We start from the raw sequence: 7276 nt of genomic DNA on the forward strand, positions 1-7276 counted from the left end.
CAAAGAGATAAACCGAAAAAGGAAAAGGGACAGAAACAATGTGTGCTCAGACATCAACACACAGGGGGACTCGGATAAACACGCAGCAGCCCCGTTGCATTTCAGATTGAACGCATCCTCACAAGAGAAGACCTGCTGTAAAGCTCCATAAGATGCTGAGCGGTAATGAGCTTGATATTGATAAAGAAAATCAACAGCAGACACAAGCGTGAAAAAGAAAAAGAAGGGTCATTTACACAAAGACGCAGACGAAAACGTCGAACTGGAGAGACGGAGAAATTCGGGGATTTTTGCCGGTAAGGGCTAAATCCTCAGACAAATTCACGGAACAGCAACATTTAGGCATCGGCCTGAAAATGTGTGTAAAACGTTGTTAGTAACTATTAAATATAAATCATCGTATCTGTTGAAATTTAAATTGAAGCAAAACACAGATTTAGTATGACGTCATGCGACGTGTCCTACTACAACGATTTGTGTATCTCATGAAAAGTTACTCCTCATTTTTTCATGCGTTTTCCTACAAAAGTCGAGCAACGCGCGTGAATGTCTGTTCGTTATATGCATACAGGCTTTTCTAGATACATTTCCGTCCAAAACAATAAACTCAGTTAGATTTAGGCAACAAAACTACTGAGATAGGTTTAGGAAAAGAATGTTGTTTGGGTTAAAATAACTACGCAGTTATTACTACGAAAGTTAGGTGACAAAAACATCAACGATGACTTCTCGTTCCACACGGGGAACGAACAGCCATCTCCTGGCTGAACGATCGGTGGTTGCAACCCATCCCGCACGCCCTATGTGTGTTTCCAGAGTGTTATTTCACCTTGTTCGCGATTACTTGGATAACATACAAATAATTACGTGGGATATCTATGAAATTAGGGCGCATTATTTTTCGTAGGTATCGCTACGGACGCTTGATGACACCGGCCTGCTTCATCGTAAACACTGGTTTTCTCTCAGCACCCCAAACGGCTCGAGACTCGGTTGTTTGTGAACAAATCACACTGATTCATGAGATACCTCTGCTTCCTGCCTTGTGACAAGTTAACTCTCGCCAGCGAAACAGACTTAATCAGGATGATGATGAGAATAATTACTTCGAAAATCTTTGTTGGGAATCCTCTTCTTGTTCAGAGCCGGAAACATTTAATTTGAGAGTGGAGTTGCCGTTATGAGCTATCAATGCTTTTAATTAAATTCCACATTTTCAAGGACTGAACACTCTTACTGATGAAAAACAAAAACCATGTATTTTTGAAACATCAGCATTTCTTTGAAGGCTCAAACGACGAGTTAAACGGATTAAACTCACTTTAAAAACAGCGGTTCTCCCTTTCTTCTGGCTTAAATAAAGCAGCTTGAGACTCGTCATCACTGATTGCACATTACTACCGCTCATGACAATTTAAAGTTCGCCCTCATTTTATTTGAAAATCGCTTCAGCAAATTTATCCAGGAATTAGATTCAGACTTGTCTTGAAACCTAGGTTTGGAAGCACTGCGTTCAGTGGTTGAATGTAACCAAGTACAGTTACTCAAGTACTGCAATTAAGTACAATTTCACGGAACTTTCCTTGAGTGTAAATTTTCCTTTTCTGTGAACCACAGATTCTGTAATTGTCTTCTGTCTCCACTAAGCACCATAAAACAGTGAGGAGTACATAGAAAATAAACTAAAGTAAGGAAGCACAACGCTTACCTTCATCGTGGCAGTCTTGTCACGGCCATGAATGCAGAGGCAGCGTGAAGTCGTCTCATCTATTGGTATTATATCAGTACAGCGCTCAGTCTATCACTGCTTACATTAAAGCTGCCTCATGATATTTTCATGTTCTAGACTTTGGCGTTGCAGGTATCAGAACGTTTCCTGCCCAACTCTTTTCATTCAATACATGGAGTATTGAAGGTGATGAAGAGGTTCCGCATGTTAATTCAGTGAAAACATTGAACATTAGCGACCGCGATGGCAAACCTTTTTTTCTCGGTTTTCCACTGACGGCAATTACACACTGAAAGGATTTTTCACAGATATTTCCACATCTGTGAAAGTGGATGGGAAAGTGTCTGTTGATGTGATGCAATTAAATAAAATAATAGTAGAGATATGAGATATCGTGACCTTGCTGATTATGATGTATCCACGCGGAAGTAATATATGCCAGTGAGACACGATTGAATGAGGTGATTACAGGCGTTTATTCGGCGCTAATATTTCCCTAATGAACGGATTATCAAAGGTTTACACGCCCCCTATCAACCCGATTAAAGACTCCTTCTGAAGGGGCTGGATCGGGTCAGTCTTTTCTGTTTGAGGTGGTTACATGAGGCATGTTTATTCTCATTATTAGTAGAAATAGAGTGATGCAGGAATGAATCATAAAACCCAGAAATGAGTCAGCATTTTTGCACTTCTGGTTCCCTTCCTTTTTACACCACGCTTCAAAAATCATTAAAGTGGTGTTTATTTGTGAAGATCATCTTGCCGAACAAAACGTTTGGTTGCCACAGAGTTTATATTCTGCAATAATCCAAAACTAATAGAAAATCCAATTGGCTCTTTGTAGAGGACACCAGTGTGATGATAACTTCCTGTTAGGCCTAAAAAATACATCATCACTACAGCACTCAACTTCCTCCTCATACAACGGTTCTTATGACATCTAATGAAAAAGGGACTCCTCATTTATCATGTATCGTCCTATTGCACTGGTTACACGCATACGGTCTTTATCTTCACAGGAAACAACTTAGTTGAGTTTCGACAAGACAACTTCCGAGTTATGTTTGGAAAAGATTGTGAAATACTCAGTTAGGGTTTATGAAAAGATCATGGTTTGAGTCACAATAAATGTTGAAGTGTGACTGAAGTACGGCAGCTTAGTGACGAATAAATCAGAGTATGGCACAAACTTGTTTTCATGGGACAGCACATTCATGTTGGTCGGTATGTCTACGAACACTGTTTAAGAACGCAGCACTCTAAGGGTCCACGTAACATGCACCTACTGTTAATAACCGTGAATGGATTTGCTGTGTGTGTGTGTGTGTGTGTGTGTGTGTGTGTGTGTGTGTACAGGTACTGCCACTACGTTGGAATTTAAAACAGCACTTGATGCATTTACTGTCACCAGGTGTGACAGCTGTGACTCACAGAGGTGAGTTTACACTTGCCTTCTTCACGACGTGCTTTAGAATCCGCGGCGTGTCTGTACATGACAGGTGTGTGTGTGTGTGTGTGTGTGTGTATGTGTGTGTGCGTGCGTCCCTCAAACCGAACCCTCACCCTGGTCCTGCTGTCTTGGCTTTTGGTGTGTTTTGTCCTGGAAGTGATTTGTTGCAGAGCCCAACAGCTTTTTTTTTCGACCTCAGACAATATCCTCTCTTGACTCGGTGCTCCTGGGTGAACACGCACACATAAAAGAGACACACAGGCGCACGCACGCTGCAGGGCTAACAGCTGACTTTCACTCTCCGGCTCTTGGCGCCAAGGCAACCATTTTCCCTCATTCCGCACACTTCCTACACACCCATCCATCACTTTGCACCTCTGTTAGACTCCTCGTCTTAAGTCTTTTTCTCCCCTCTCTCTTTTCCTGACCTCATTTCTTCCCTTCATCCAACCTCCTCTTCCTCCACGTCTTCTTTTTCATTTCCTCTGCCTCCTTCTCCCTCCCTTCCTCCTCTACCTCCTTCATTCTCTCCTTGCCTTAACCCTTTTCTGCCCTCCCTCCAACCCCTTGTTCCCTCCTATCAATCGGCTTTCCCTGTTGATGAAATAATTATGTATCAAAGTGATGGACACTCATTACTCCGATAAATAATGCATCGCTGTCCTGATGAATGGCTCATTGTCAGCTAAAAATGGGCTTCGGACATCGTGAAATGTCACCTGTAAAATATCTGTCCATCCTTTCATCCTCTCTGCTGCACCTGATATACGACTACTCATGTTTGTTTTATTGCCGAGCATATTCATTTCTTTTTCCCGTTTGATAAAAGCATGAAATACGGCCGCCATTTGCCGCCATTAATGAACAATAACAACACGAATGCCGCAAATCATCTTGAAAGGGTTCCAGTTTGGAGTGGAAGTGGTTCTTAATTTGTGTTTTTCTGCACAGAAAACGCGCTCTCTGGCTGAGTGGAAACCTGCAGCAGCTCCTTACAGCTTCCAAAGGAGACGCGCGCTCCAGTGAGAGGGCAGTGAGGGCGAGATAGAAGGAAAAAAGTTGCAGAAGAAGAAGAAAAGTAGAAAAAGAGATTACCAAAGAGGGATCAAGAGACAAGAGAGAGGAAGGGGGAAAGCCTGTGCTCCTCAGCACTCAAAAGAAAGCAGACTGTTACGTGTGAGCTTTGGAGGAAGAAGGGGAGGAGGGAATAGAAAAGTAGACAAAAACAAGTGAGAGCGAGAGAGAGAGAGGAGAGAAGAAGAGAGAAAGTAAAGAGAGGAGCAGAGGGAGATGAACGCTTCCCTGAGAGCTCTTAAGCTCTCATTGTGTACTGTGATGAGTGATAGTGTTTGCAGGGTTAACAGCCCAAAGCTGATGGAGGGAATACACAACACACATAAAGCAAGAGGGGGCGGGGGGAACAAGGGCACACACACACCAGAGGACGACCATCCAAAGGTTCAGTCATGGATGAACGTCGGCTCTGAGTGGACGAATCGCATTGGAGATGGAGCTTATTTTGACTAAAACTGCTCGATAAGAAGAGACGTACGAATGCACATAACTTTCTCAGCTAAAGCTCTCTTCCGTTTCGGTCCATGTCCGCGGAGAGGAAGGAGCAGCCACATGTTGCGATGCTAGCGAGCGGACCAGACACAGTTGTCGTGGTGTGCGTCGCCGCATGACGAGCAGTTGCATTTAAGGGGACGAAAGTGTCTGTATTCAAACACAGAAGCATAAACCCACCTTCATGGAGGAGAGAGAGGTAGTAAGAGAGAGAAAACTGGTGACCAGGAATAGGAGGGTTAACAACTAAAGTTACCCAGCAGACATAGATTAACAGCCCGGTCAGACCAGCTTCCACAAACAACACCGTTTCCGACCAACATAAGGCCGACTACATTGTGTCACTGACAAAACTGTGTCGACAAAAGGGAACCGTAAAGTCCAAAATGAAGGAAGCTACCTCATAATCTGTGTCACACCATCCACTCCAATGAAAAGATAAAGCAAGACATCATAGTGTGCCTCATGCCAATAAATCAAAAGAAATGGGAACAAAATGTGTGAGTGTGTGTGTGTGTGTGTGTACCAGACTTGGCTATAAAATGTGTTTGAAAGTCGCATTGAACGAACATAAAAAAGAGAAGCGGAAATTGATTTCAACAAAGTTGTATGTTCTCAGTCTGGGAGCACATGGGGGTGGGGGGGCAGTTATAGCCAGAATGACAAACACTGATGCAAATCCAAAATCAACCCTGAGACTGAAAACGCTGGCAAGGAGGATCCATTGCGCGTAGCGTCCGATGTCCCCAATCAGGGAACGAAGCGGAAAAAAGGAAAATAAAGAGCGAGGAAACAGCTCGCTGGCCATTTTGTTTCTTCTTTGTTTCCTCCATTTGAAAACCCTTTCAAAGTCGTGTCAAGTGCTTAACGTGCACTGCAGCGAGGCTCCTCTGAAAAAGCCCATCTTACTCTGAGTTTCGGCAAATTACACTTTAACTGCGTAAAAACAATGCTCCCTTTGCAGTACTCGTTTACCTGCAACAGCTGTGGAATGCTAACAACCTCATTGTGTGGAAGCAGAGGGGGTTAATGGCAGGGTTGTTATCCATTCATCCTGCGGGGATTAGCTGTGCGCTCACACTTTCTAGCTTAATTTGAAGAGAATAAACCAGAAAAACATGGCAACCACGAGAGCTAAGTAGAGTACAAGAAACATAAAAACAGGAGCAGGTTTGTTGGCAAAATAGTTTCGCAACAAGAGAACAAGAAAATTCTACTCAGTGGTTTCCCTCCCTGTCGGTTCCCACTCCACAGATGTCAATACAAAATTAAACACCACAGCTGGAGCCGGAGGAAATGCACTGGTGGGAAGCCATCAAAGACAGGAGAGGAGGAAATTAATAACAGTGAGGGCAATGAATAAAAACTCTGTAAATCTATAAAACGTGCCAAATACAAGTGAAAAACACGGAATAGAGTCGACAGACAGATAAAAGACAGTTTAGCTATAACTGTTGTTTCCTGGTAGTTTCTATCATTATGTGATCGTGACGATAGCTACAAAGTAGAGTTGATAACGGGGATACTGAAGACTATCAAATGGATAGAAGTAAAGACATCTCCCAACTTCAGCTTCCATATGAGTGGAAGGTGCCCAACACAACTCCATGGCTGGGGAAAAAAAGTTGGAGGATGAGGAGGAGCGTCTGTGCCTGGAATTACTGAGGCTGTTGTTTAACCAAATGAATCCCATAAGGGATAATGAAGTTGATCTGAAACGATGGTTCTCGCCCCAAACGTTTCCTTGCCCACAAAATCTCATGAGTACACATGGAGCGACAGGTCCGCCCTCCTCCCCTTACGTGCTTAGGCCTCAGCTTCATCCAGAGCAAGCACTCTACCGCCGCAGATATTCCGTATAATAGCAACCAGATGCAACCAGAGCATCTCAGCCTCCAGAGCTGTGCCTCCAAAGCCCTATCAAGCGCTCCCAGCTGGGCCTTTTCAGAAGAGCTGGGAAAAAAGGCTTCGGTGGAGAAGAGCCGCTAATATGAAATGATTTGTACCAACTCAGTTCTGCTGCACTGTTAGAAGACACTGCGGTGTTGTCGTCTTATTTTTAGTCAAATGGAGCTGGAGGGTTTGAAGAAAATATTAATGACACTGGGGATAGTGCTGATTTTGTGAAAATAAAAAAATAAAGCCCCCCACCTCGATACATTTTTATGCAGTCCCTAACAACAATTTTCCCAATAAATCTAATAAATAAAATAATAACATCATGCAATTGGACTAAAAAACTGTTTATGATTTATTCAAGGAAAAGAGTGACATTTACACAGCGTAAATGACAGGGTTAATAATGGCATTACTAATCCAAACTATGCAAATACACACCTACACCCTGCTGGCATGCACCCAGTGAACAACACAACACACACACACACACATGGAAAAGAGTTGTCTTTAAAATAGAACCTCAACAAAAGCTAGAAACACTAATCACCTCCCCGGGGAAAAACACAGAAAGGACTAAATATGCTTCACACACACACACACACACACACACACACACACACACACACACACAC

The sequence above is a fragment of the Anarrhichthys ocellatus genome, unplaced genomic scaffold (assembly GCF_004355925.1).
Source record: "Anarrhichthys ocellatus isolate YVR2014 unplaced genomic scaffold, GSC_Weel_1.0 scaffold57, whole genome shotgun sequence".
NCBI lineage: Eukaryota > Metazoa > Chordata > Actinopteri > Perciformes > Anarhichadidae > Anarrhichthys > Anarrhichthys ocellatus.